The sequence below is a fragment of the Artibeus jamaicensis genome, unplaced genomic scaffold (assembly GCF_021234435.1).
Source record: "Artibeus jamaicensis isolate MK-2021 breed Jamaican fruit bat unplaced genomic scaffold, CSHL_Jam_final contig_465, whole genome shotgun sequence".
Lineage (NCBI taxonomy): Eukaryota > Metazoa > Chordata > Mammalia > Chiroptera > Phyllostomidae > Artibeus > Artibeus jamaicensis.
The window spans coordinates 20,255,568-20,268,658 of NW_026521843.1; positions in this window are offsets into that span (position 1 = coordinate 20,255,568).

Genomic DNA, 13,091 nt, shown 5'->3' on the forward strand with positions numbered 1-13,091 from the left:
GACATTATATTCGTTAGCTGTTCTGGATATTTGTATGTAGGGCACACTCCCAGTCTTCATGATAGTTATAATCTACATGGGAAGATAAACATAAGATCACTTAAAAATAAAAAAGTGATTTTTATTTGTCAGTTGAATGATAGAGCACATGCTTTCTGTAGTAGCTTTATAGGGGAATATAATCATTGAGTACAAATGCAGTAAGTGAAGCCACAGTGCATGAGGCAAGGTCTGAGATGGGCTTAAAGCAAAGAAGGCTGTGATAGACATGTCAGTTAATGGACAGAGCTTAGAGAACACTTAGCGTTATGAAGAGTGGTATGAAAAGCGAAGTTGGACTTGAGTGATGAAATAACTTAAATACCCAGGTGCCAGTCCTGGATATGTCTGCCTCAGATCCATTCCTACCATCTCTTTGCTCTGCTGTGTATAGCAAGGAAGATGATGGGCTCTATGTATTTTGGTTTCTGATCATCTCTCAGTAGGAGACGTGGCAAGAAAACAGGAGGACAGGAAAAAGAGAAAAGCCAGGAAAATTCTCTCATTCTAACTCTGCCTCTGGTGGCTTCTCTGGCAGTAACTATAGGTCCCTGAGGGCTGCAGATCCCCATACACCACAACCACCATTCATCTCATGAAAAGAGAGTTATAGTTGGCTTTCTACTAATCTCTGGGCTGCCTTACAATCTCCTCTGATTAATCAACTCTTCTTTCACCTGTATAAAAATTTTTTAATTTAAATTACATCTGACTTTATATAAGATTGTTTCTCAGAATATTATTTAGTTAACTCTGGCTAGACCCCAATGAATGTAACTAAACTAAGGTGTTAGAAATTTTCTATCCCACTGTCTTTTATGATAAGAGAAAAAAGGTTATTTTTAATCCTCAATTAATGAGATTTTTTTCTGAAATTATTTTGTAGGATGAATTTTAAAAACACATTAGGTGCGGTTGAAAAACTATAAAATTCACTCATTTTAGGTGTACAATTTGATAATTTTCTATTAATTTTCAGAATATATAACCATCACCATCATCAAATTTTTAGAATGTTTTCATAATCCCACAGAGAAGCCTCATAACTAGTTCAGTCATTCCCTGTTCCTACCCTCAGTCCATCCAGTAACACTGATCTTTCTGTCTCTATAGTTTTGCCTGCTTGGATCACGTTATATAATGGAATCACAATATATGGTCATTTGTGTCTAGTTTCTTTCATTCACCATAAAATTGATTATATTGAAGGCTCAACCATCTGTACTTCATTTCTTTTTATTGCTAAATTGCATAGGTATATCATATTTTTATTCCATTCACACTGACGGGCATTCTGGCAACTTTGAACAATGTTATTATAAACATGTACCCACAAGTCTTTGTGCAGATCTGTTACTTCTTTCAGGTATATATCTAGGAATTGAATGTGGGGTTCTATGGCCAATCTAAGCTTAACATTTTAAGGACAAGAGCTACCCTCAGTACTTTGGAGGGAAAAACACATGTATTAGTAATGGTCCATGCTTCTCTACAGTCTGAACAATTGAACAAAGCTTGTAGTATGTTGAGTTAAACCTTCTCTATTGGAGGTCTTGTTGCACAATATTTTAACATTAAGAAAGAAGCAGAACTCTTGCTGGACTTTTTTTGCATTGTGTTGGCAATATGCTCCATATTTGGGACGCATATCCCTGACTTCACCAAATGACCCCAAAAGCTTCCAGTTCCAAGTGGACACCAGAGCAAGAGGAGGCTCTCTGCGAGGCCCAGGGCCCTTGGTAAGGTGGGTCCATGATTTGTTTCTCTGTGACCTAGTGAATTTAATGAGCTGGATATATTCTGAATTGGATAAAGAAGTTCCCGGCACTACTTGACCTGTGAATTACAGGACAAGTTCAGAGAATTTTGCAGCAAATTGATGTTTTCTTTGGCAAATAGCTCTTCTCTCTGAGAATTATCCATTGCTTGCCAATGGGCTCTGATGGATCCTACAAGCTGTAATAGGCAAATCAAGAGGAGAGTCCCAGGGTTTATACTGGTAAACCCCTAGCATCATTTTCGGAGACGGCTCCTAGCTTCCTGTAGAGCTGTGACGGGACCGGAAATCCTGACAATGGACACAGGCGAAACTCTGACTCAGGCAGCACATCTTAACTCAGATTCTCAGTGTGTCATCAGTGAATAAAAATGACGTTTCTAATAAAAATGGCTGGCAAGCAAAATCAACAAATTTACTCGGCTTTTTAGTTTTTCTTTTGAAAATGAAAGTTTAATATTATAAGAACTTATACATTGGGGAAAAAACCTAAAGTTAACTCATTTTCTATGAAACAAAAAAAAAACCCACAACCTTAAAATGGATATGGCATTCAGTTTGTTAAACAGTAAAATAAGATCTGCATGCATTTCTGGCTGGTTGTGTGCAATTTTGGTCACTGCCTTAGTTTTAACAAAGTATTTAAAAATTAAAAACAGATTCACATTTTAAAACTAGAGCTGAGTCATTCACATCCATTCAGGTCTGTGAGGAAAGAGCTGTTATCTGAATAATGCTTCATCATCTTCAAATGCCAGATGTATTGCTGCTTTCAAGTGTTTCCAGAGAAATAAGTCAAGATGTTTTAATGTATTTTATACAGATGAAAACAGCTTCCATTTATAATATTCTTTCTTCTTCGCATTAAGTGAAAATAAGTAATATTCATTAAAATAGCATGGGTTAGCCCTGTAATAAAAGTGGCATTTTCTTCTAAAGAAACATGACTGAATAATTGCTATTGTGGAAGTGGAGGGGAAGCTTCCTGAGTGGTTTGAGGCAAAGAACAATTCCTTGAACTAGGAAGTTCACAGCTAGAGAAATGCTAACAGTGAACAATAAACTTGCTTGATATGACACAGCAGTCAGCTGGTGGAAAAAGTGACATGGATTTAAAATACCACGGTAACTTCCTAAGTATTTTAACAATAATAATGCTTTGAACATAACTCTCCCTGATTTTCCATGACATTTAAATCTATTTTTTGTCTTATCTTATGGATTCTAGGATGAAATAAAATTATACACAGTATCTAGAAACCATATAACAGTTTTTTTTTCTCCAAAATAGATGAGGTAAGTTCAAATACTTTAACAAGTGTACTGAGAAAGGCAACAACCAAATCCATTTAGAAACTGGCTTAGTTCCTTTCAGGAATACAATCTGAACACCAGTACTATAATATTACTATGCCATTTTTTAAAATCATTAATTCATGATCTTGCATTCAGCAAGGTATTCAAAATTTACATAAATATTCACATTCAAAACATACCTGATGCAGTAACATTACAAGAATACCTTAGAAGTTTCAAGATTGTATTTGGATAATACCTTACCATATTAATATGCAAAAGGAGATGCAGCTTTAAAGCTTTTAACAAAAACAAATTATAAGCTTGCAAAATACTTTATAAAACAAATCCTGGACTACCTACATGAAAACAATAGGTTGCAGAGGCGATGACAAGCTTCTCATAATGAATGGACTGGTACGGATCAGGAAGGTTTCTGAATGATTCTTGAATTGCTAGAACATCGATGGTACAAGGCTGTAACTCCTACATGCTTCCCCCAGTTTCTCAAAAAGTGATCCCATTAACACAGGCAGTACACAAATAGATCCATATACTGTGTGGCAGCAATAAAGAAAGGGGAAGTAGGGATTCTCATCTGCCAGCTAATTTCCCAGCATACGGACAAATCAAGCACTAGACATACAAAGGGATGCAGCTGGTAATAGGCATGATGGATGTGATCGATCTCTTTAGAACCCTGACAAGCGTCCTTGTTCTTGGTGTCCTTTGTACTGCTCTTTACTCTTATTTTATTTTGCAGACACAGTCATGAAAATCTGGTTGGGTATGCAAATTACCACTTAATCAAATACCCGTACACCTTAACTTTCCTTCTCTTGATATGAATTAGATATATTTATGATATTTCCTATACCAGAGTTTCTGTCTATCAGAGCAGAATCTTGGCGTCATGTTTCTTTCCCTGAAGGATCTTGTATTAGAGAGGAGGCTTGTTTTTATGGTCTTTCCACCCCCAATATAATGCATAGTACGTGTTATATACTCATTATATCCATACAAAGAATTGGAAATTGAATTATTCACTTAATTGCTTTGCATTGCTCCAGAAGAATGTTATAGTAACACTAAGAAATAAAAACAATATTAATTCCAGTTCCTTTGCTCAGTAAAAATTTGTCACAGATTTTATTTTATGTATTCTGCCTTTAAAAATAACTCACAGTGGGCAAAGCTAAATATATTCCATATAATGCTTAATGCTTTATTTTAAAGGCGAGTGAATTAAACAATATATTGCAGAAAATGTTCCATATACAGGCTTACATGCTCCCTCCTTCCTACTCTTCTAAAATGAGGCCATTGCAAACAGAAATTTAAGGCATCTCTCCTGTGCTGAATAAATTAATGATGCTTTAAATCCCTTCTATGACTTGAGTGAGTGGCTAAAGGCCAATGAACTGTTTAGTTGCATTGGTAACACTTTGGGACGCCTTAAGACATTCAATTTTGAAAATAACTCTAAGGGGATGAAACTGTTGCTTCCTTTGAGCTCAGTCACATAGCATATTTATTTCGACAATTGAGAAGTCTCCAGATATTTAGAATTAAACCTAAGTGCCTTGTATATGGACTATATAAACAGCAGTAAGTCTGGGACCATTTTACAAGCACTAATAAAATTTTCTCACTTCAAACTATCTCTGTTAAAATTCAGTACATGTGTACAAAATTAGTTTATTGTATCAGTGTCATTCCACCATGTGAATCAAATTCAGAAACTTTGAAGAAAAAATATGCATAGTGTACTGTCTTTGATGGTTTGAGAGGGGAAGAGAACATGAATCTCTCTTTAGGGACACATAGCTCTAATTGGGATTCTTAGCAGAAAACTAAAATGTATGTCTCGATCCCTTCTCACTTCGGTAATATATCAGGAGCCCTATCAGGAGCCTAGCACCTCCTTTAAGCAATGAACATCTCTTCCTATTTAGAGGTGACAACTACAAATAGATGTAAGTACTATTTAAAATTCAAAGGCAAAAGAAATGCTGATCAAGCAACATATGTATTCTATGAGGAAGAACCAAAAAAAGCCCAGAATTTATTTATAAAAAAGTGTGTATTTCTTCTCACATGTTTAAATTTCATTCACCTTCAAAGTACTCTCCACTGGATGCAATTCAGCTATGAAGACATTTTTAACACAGCTTGAAATAGTTTTTAAGCTCATCAAATTTGATGGCATTTAGTGCTTCTGCCATTTTTTTGTTTCCTCTCTTCCACATTGGCAAAACATTTCCCTCTGAGGACTTTTCTCATCCAGGGAAACAAAAGAAAAGTTGCTTGGGGTTAAACTGGGTGAATAAGGATGAGCCACAGGGGTCACGCCATTTTTGGTCAACAACTGCTGAATACTCAGTGCATTATGGGTAGGTGCACTCACAAGTCACCTATCATGAAATGGTCAAATGCTTTGAAAGAGTCTTCAGATAAATTCACTGAAGCTGAACATAGACTTTCATACAACACCAGCTGGTGCACTGATACAGATGGATCTCTAGAATACTCCCCTAGCTGGGAAAGCCTGTACAAGTGGCCTGCCCTCCATAAAATTATTCTTGTTGTTTTTCTTTTTTGGGCCCCCCTCATAAATTGTTATATATATTGACATAAGTTTTTTTGCTTGAGGCAAGTCTGTGAACCCTAGGAATTACTGCAGATATCATAGGACACGTACTATTTGGCACAACAGCATCCTGGTAGCATCACGGTAGACTAATGGCAAGAATGGCCCAGTTGCAATGTAACTGTGCCCTGACATGTAACCGTTTTATTCAATATAAACACTTGCATGTTTCCACTTGTTCATGTCCTCTGTCATCACCAATGAGACGATATCTATGTTAGATGTCCAAAGGGTGAAAGACAAATGGCAAAGAGTGAGTCAGTCCAGTCATCCCAGCTGAAAGCATGCTCAGTCAGCAGAGACCAGAAAAATCATCTTGTTGATCTCAGAGTGAAATGCTGGCATACATACTATTAATAATCGGTTATCATTTTAAGCATCAGAATGTTGGGATAGTTTGTTATGCAGTATTCTGGTGACAGTGGATAACTGATATAAACATTAAGCAGAGGAGAAGAGAGAGTATTTAATAGACCAAAATAAAGGGCATCAAGACACTGATGTTTCTTTTCAATAAGGGACTATTGTCACGTTCAGAATTCTATGAGTCTGTTCTAATCACTCAAAAGAGTCATCAAGACACCTATTAACAATGTAACAGCTTTCAATAAAATGCAAAAGCAATGCACTAAGAATTTTTAAAAACATGAACAGCAGGATTTTGGAATAGCCCCATTCCTCTCAGGTCCTTCCTCATGCAACTAAAACATCCTGGACGTAACACATCAACTAACATAAGAAGGCTCTAAAAGTTGTTGTAGTTGACTGAACAGTGTCCTTAAAAAAGATGTCTAAGTTCTAATACCAGGCATGAAATTTGGCTTTATTTGAAAAAAAGCATCTTTGCAGATGTAAATAAATTAAGTATATCTGACAGATCATCCCGCCTCAGGGTGGGCCCATCTAATAGGTGGGGCCTTAATAGGAGACACAGAGAAGAGAAATCCATGTGACCATGAAGCAAAAATTGCAGCTGTGTTGTCACAACCCACAAATACCAGGAGACACCAGAAGCTAGGAGGGGTGTAGAGGGATTCTATGCTACAGTCTTTGGATAGAGCATGATCCTGGTAATACCTTGATTTTGGACATCTAAGCTCCAGACTTTCGGGAGAATAAATTTCTGTCTTTTTTAAGCTACCAAGCTTTTGCCCATTTATCGTAACAATTCTGAGAAATTAATATAGGTAGAAAGAAAAAGGATGTCAATACAGAGACCTTGGAGCTTGAGGAGAAACATTGTATGAGTTCTCTGGGTTTCCTTGTTGGCTCCTAGGCAGGGAGCCACAGAAAGTCTTCTAGCCTAGAACTGAATACAGGTACAAACAAAAACCAAACCAAACAAACACTTCTAGGAAAGACTGCTTCTCTAGCCAAAAGAATCTTAAAAGAGCAGCCTAACGGAACAGAAAGCCTGTGACAACACTTGCCATACTTCGGTGAAACATTAATTGAAAAATTGACCTCCTCTGTCTCTCAGTTCTGCTAGGACTAAATGAGGAGCTGATTTTCCACCCACTGGTGAAAGTAAGCTGCCTGGAGCCAACTGAGGAGCTAAATTTTGATGGAAGTGGGCAGCCCTGCTCCCACTGCTCTGACCCAGTTCCTTTGCCCAGGTAGTGTTAGTGGGGGTCAGCAAAGAGGCTGAGTCTCTAGCACCATCCAGCAGCATCCAGAGTGAAGGATGCAGAACAAGGTGGTACTAATCTTCATTCCACCACACCCAGACCGTCTCTAGTTACCAGAGCCCAGCAGTAAGGTAAAATTCCACCATCCATCCCAAACCAGGCATCAATAAGCTCAAACGAAGTGATATAAAAGAAACACTTCCTTTCCATCCCTTCTCTCTGCAAAGATCAGAAGGACACTGGAGAGCACTGTGGTAAGTGAATAAGGCAGTGAAAGACAAATAGCATATGATCCCACCTATAAGTGGAACCTAAACAACAAAACAAACAAATGAGCAAAATAGAACCAGAAACTAAGAGATAAAGAGCAAAATGAATATTTTAAATGTTAATACCTTTTGACTCAGTAAATCAATCATTAGGAATTTACCCTAAGGGTAAGCACAGAGTCCTACATAAAACATGTTTACTATATTTAAAAAAACATTGGTGACATTGTCAAAGCAAATAAATAAAAAATTATCATTATTTATATTCCATACAATTGTAATCAGTCTTAAAGCCTTGATTGTAATAACAAATTGTAATAACATAAAAATGTATTTGATATAATATCAGACAATAATAATAAACTAGAATTATACCATCTCATTATTGTTGCTAACACTTTCCCCTGCCACATGTAACTACAAATCAACAGCTATTTTTATCATCTCTTCGTGTTGACAGTGTTTATCTCTGTCGTTGCATATAAACATTGATGACTTCATCCAGTAATGGGGTAGGCAGGGGCAGTGGACATTGATGACGCTCATCTCGGTCCCCTCCAGAGAACCCATTAAAAGACTGAGGAGTGACTATTGTTCCAGGATAAGTAATTCTTTCTGTATAAACACCAGTGGGAGGCATTCAAGTGTTTACCAAAAATCTGGTTGATCTCAAAACTGCAGGAGAGTATGGAAGGACAGAAGTGATAGTTTCGCTTAGGAGTTTATGGCTAGTCTGTTGCTTCACTCTCTCTTCTTTTAAAAATTATTTTATTGTTGCTCAATTCCAGTTATCTGCATTTACCCCCTACCACTTCCCCTCCACCCCAGACATCCCCACATCCCTCACTCTACCTTATTAATATCCCTCAACCTCTTCTAAAGAACCCTCTCTCTGATGTCTTTACATGTACAGGAATGCTCATTCTCTGAGATTAGATTATGATAGACTGTGATGTGAGTTACAATAACTTTTTTTGCCACAGTAATCATCATTTTGTTATATTTTTGTGACATCACAATCTCAAATGACAATATACGTCCATACATATCAGCATCATTTTACTCTTTTCCCACGAGTATTAAAACAATAACTCTAGTATTATTGTGCTGAGAGCAATTAATTCAATTGTTCTTTTAATGAAAGCCACTCAAATATAGACAGTCCAAAATGACCATATCTTTGCTATCTAAGAAAGATTGGGTCAGGTCCCACCAGCTTCTCCTATATTGGTTTCTCTAATAGTATTAGTTTCAGCAGTAAATCATTTTTTAAAAATATTTTTTAGTTTTATTTATTTTTAGAGAGAGGGAGGAAGGGAAGGAGAGAAAAAAAGGGAAACATCAGTGTGTGGTTGCTTCTCATGTGGCCCCCACTGGGGGACTTGGCCTGCAACCCAGGCATGTGCCCTGACTGGGAATTGAACCAGTGACTCTTTGGTTCAAAGCCTGTGCTCAATCCACTGAGCTATACCAGCCAGGGCTTAGCAGTAATTCTTGAAATAATCACCTACAATTCATATAATGTCTACACAAAATATCTTCCCAAATATCCCAAATATTGTTTTTACTAATATTGTGATATAATAGAAATGATGAGTTTAGGAGTAAGATATGCCATAAAATCAGTTCAACAACTTGAAAATTTGTATGATTGTGAAGCAATGGCTTGACATTGGGGCATATCTGCACCTTAAAAGCCCAGGTTAATAATATGTACCTTCTGGTGTTCGGGTGAGGTTTAAATAAAATAAATTAATATGAGAAATATAATGTACAATGGTTAGTTTGTATTAGTTGGTTGGGAAGGAAAATTATAACTTATATATATGTGTGTATGTGTGTGTGCGTGCATATTTTTTTGAAAGCAGATGATTCATCCGAGGTCTTTCCTTCTTGTGTTTAGCATGAAATATCAAATTTCTTACAGGCAGACTACTTGAATTTTAGCATCTTCTGCACCTGCCAACCCTCTATCATCTACTTCCTTCCAAAAGTTGATTTTATTGTGGCATAGATGTAAATAAGCAGTATAAAGTATGTCCTAAATTCCTGGCAACCTGCAGGGCTCAGACAGCTTGAGTAATTTAAAGCAAGTACATATACTTTTTCCATAGATTTGTTGAAACATAAATAAGACTGATTCCTGGTCTAATAGGTGAGCAGGCAATTGAAACACTGCTCTGGATGTCATTGTGGTAGTGGATTCACTTCTCAGGTACCTGAACTAAATAGGTTAAAAAGCTGAATATTCTTGCAAGAAGGGAGACTGTCAACAGCAGAGAATCATTGAACATACTGCATCTAGATAAGAAATAGTAGAAAAGCAAGTTGAAATTCTGTTTGGTTCTAATGATACTTTAGAAGTAGATATGGCTCCTGAGTGAGATGATCCTCATTATGTGAGTGATTTCTATGTTCATGTCTGAGCAAATATTATGCCATGGAAATTGGGGTAAAAGCCAAACAATCTTGAAAAGTTGAAAGCGTGGCTCACATCCCAGAGGAATATAATCCAGTAAAGTAAGTCCCTGTCAATAAGACTAAAGAACATATAAAGCAACTTATAAATGATAATCAGTGCACACACACACAAAACCTTTCATAACAAATTAACGCTAATGTAATATCTCTCTGAACCAGTGGGTTGAAGCCAGGCTAGAAATAGGAGATGGATTGCAAAGCTGTCCTTTCCAGATGCTGAGAAGTGCAGAAGTGGCAATTAGGAGTAAAAGGGCAGCCAGGATAGTTGCCAGGCACTCCTGAGGGCTATTCAACCCGAAGGGACTTGATTTTGTTAGATAAGATGGAATGTAGTTTGTTTGAACCACTGTATAAGAATCACTGGAGAATTCTTAACATAATTGTCCTGAAATGACTGTTTCTAATTAGATCTACATGTATGTTGGAATTGGTAATATATATAGTAAAATATTGAAACATAAACAGATTTAGTTGAAATAGTGACACAACCAAAAGTTAGATGCATAATTCCAGATCAGCAAGGACCCATATTTGTAAAAGATCTTTTTTAGAAACAATCACTTAAGAAAAATTATGAAATAAAAATACCAGTCATATTTCACCATTTGAAGGCCAAAGCAGCTTTTGAGGGGGAAAAAGCATAAATATAGTGGTTTAGGTTTTTACTACACAGACATCAAAATAAGTGATTTAACAATAATTTAACTAGGTAGATTTATCAAAGCATCATCAGAGTGCATATCCTGTTATATACTCCCATGTTTAATTTTTTACCAAACTTTTGGTGTATATTTTAACAAAAAACACACAAAAAAACTGCAAACAGAATTCTATAATCTATAAAAAGATTGAAGAAATATCTTAGAACATTTATTTGCATATTAACACAGATTAACAAAATTCGCATATAAATATTCTACTTTTACATGTAACATGATATTATATCCTATAAATTTTTATGCTATTAACATTTTTTGCAGTCGTTTAGTAGCTACTTTATTTTTTATATTGCATCAATATACCATAATTCATTTATTCATTCTGATTTTTTACTGCCAAAGTAAAAATTTAACAAATATTTTATACACAAATAATTGCTTGCAATGAAAAAAAAATGTTTATTCCCAGTTTGAAAACATCACTGCCTTTAAGGTCTTGAGATTTTTAGAATGTCTAGATTTAAATTGCCAATACCCTCTATTAACAATTGTACAGACTCACACTCCCACCAGTAGGGAAGGGGCATGTTCATTTTACCACCCACTGATTAATGTGGAAATTATGGTTTTAAAAAATTTGGTTAAACTAGACAGGATTTTTTCTCATAATCACTTTATTTGGCAATTCCTTATTAGAGAGACTGAGCATTTATTTTTCATGTTTCTTAACCATTCGTTATCAAGGCAAGTGTTCAGCCTACAGAGGTCAAAGTGAGCATTTGGTTAACCACACAGGCACAGATTAACTATGTCTGCACTGGCACAAAATATTTGGTGGGGATCTCTCCAGACCGAGGTGAGACCTCATCCTAATGACTAGGGGATGACTGAGCTGGCAGGTTGGGCATTTGTGTTCTCCACTATAGGAAGACCTGAGAGGTAAAGTCTGCAGAACCAAACTGGCGCTGGAAGATGCCAGAAATACACTTGGGTTTGCATTTATTCTAATCACTTGATCATTTGGCCAGTAGTATTTGTTTTCAGAACTAATTGATGCCATATCCTGGCACTTGAATGGGGTAGAACATACATAAAATTAGAGCTCATAGAAAAGTATCCTTTTTGATGAAAAACAACCCATTTTCACATAACTTCAGGAAATGCCACACAATATATTTACCTCTTAGAAATGTGCATTGCTTATTAAAGAAATTTTCTTTAATAAATTAAACAGTCTGAGACATTTTAATAAGACAAGCTGTTTAATTTTAACTCAGGATTCATAAAATGTATTGTTAATTTTGTGGGGTGAGAAGGTTGTTCTTTAATATCTATTTGTTTGCACTAGGACTGATATTCTTCTCAAAAGACTCAAAAAAGGCCAAAGAAACAACAAAATATCAGACTTTGGAGCCACTTAGAACTATGTTTAAATCTTGATGTTGCTCCCCACTAACATAATAACATACCTAAATCCCTCGGATTTTAAATGACTTAATTTTTCTGAGAATCCATTTTTTCTCTAAAATTGAAACTAACTAACAGCTGACTTGTAGGTTTCTTGGTAGATTACTCAAAGTTTACAGGAAAATGGAAAGATTATAATTTTTTGAGAAGTTAATGTTTCATACTAATTCATACACTTAGTCATTCCCATGGGAAGCCTGGTTGTTTGATGTAAGCAGCTTGTGCCAGGAAGAGTTGTTTACTTTTAATTGCTGTGTGAATTAAAGGTATTGGCTTACAAGTAGATATGTAAGTTTTAATACTATTATAAATAAATAATCCAACTGAGCATGTACTTTTCACATATTACAAAATTTACTAGAATTACAATTACCTAGCAGTCTTAAGATTTAGGTAAATCACAAGGATACATAGGTTTCCTCCTAGGAAGCTTAAAACCATGTGAATTCTGCATACTTAATATTTACTATATAATGTTTCAGCTTCTTTGTCTCTAAAGTATATAAATAAAATATGATTTTTTGTGAGCATATATGTATTCTGTATTGTGAATAGGGTCTTTGGAATTTATAGGCTTTGATACATGAGAGTACTGGTACCAGCTCAATCCTCTGTGCATATCTTTTGGGGAAATGACCAAAAGGATAAATATAGTTTGGAAAAAAGTACAGACACATACTTTATTATTATTCATGTATACTCAAATTTTTGAATTGATTGACTTGTACTCATATTACTGTGCATCACGTTAGAAATTCAAATTGATCATAATGCCTTTCAGAAGCTCCTGATGACAACAAAATTCCCTGGGTATTTCTCTCCCTT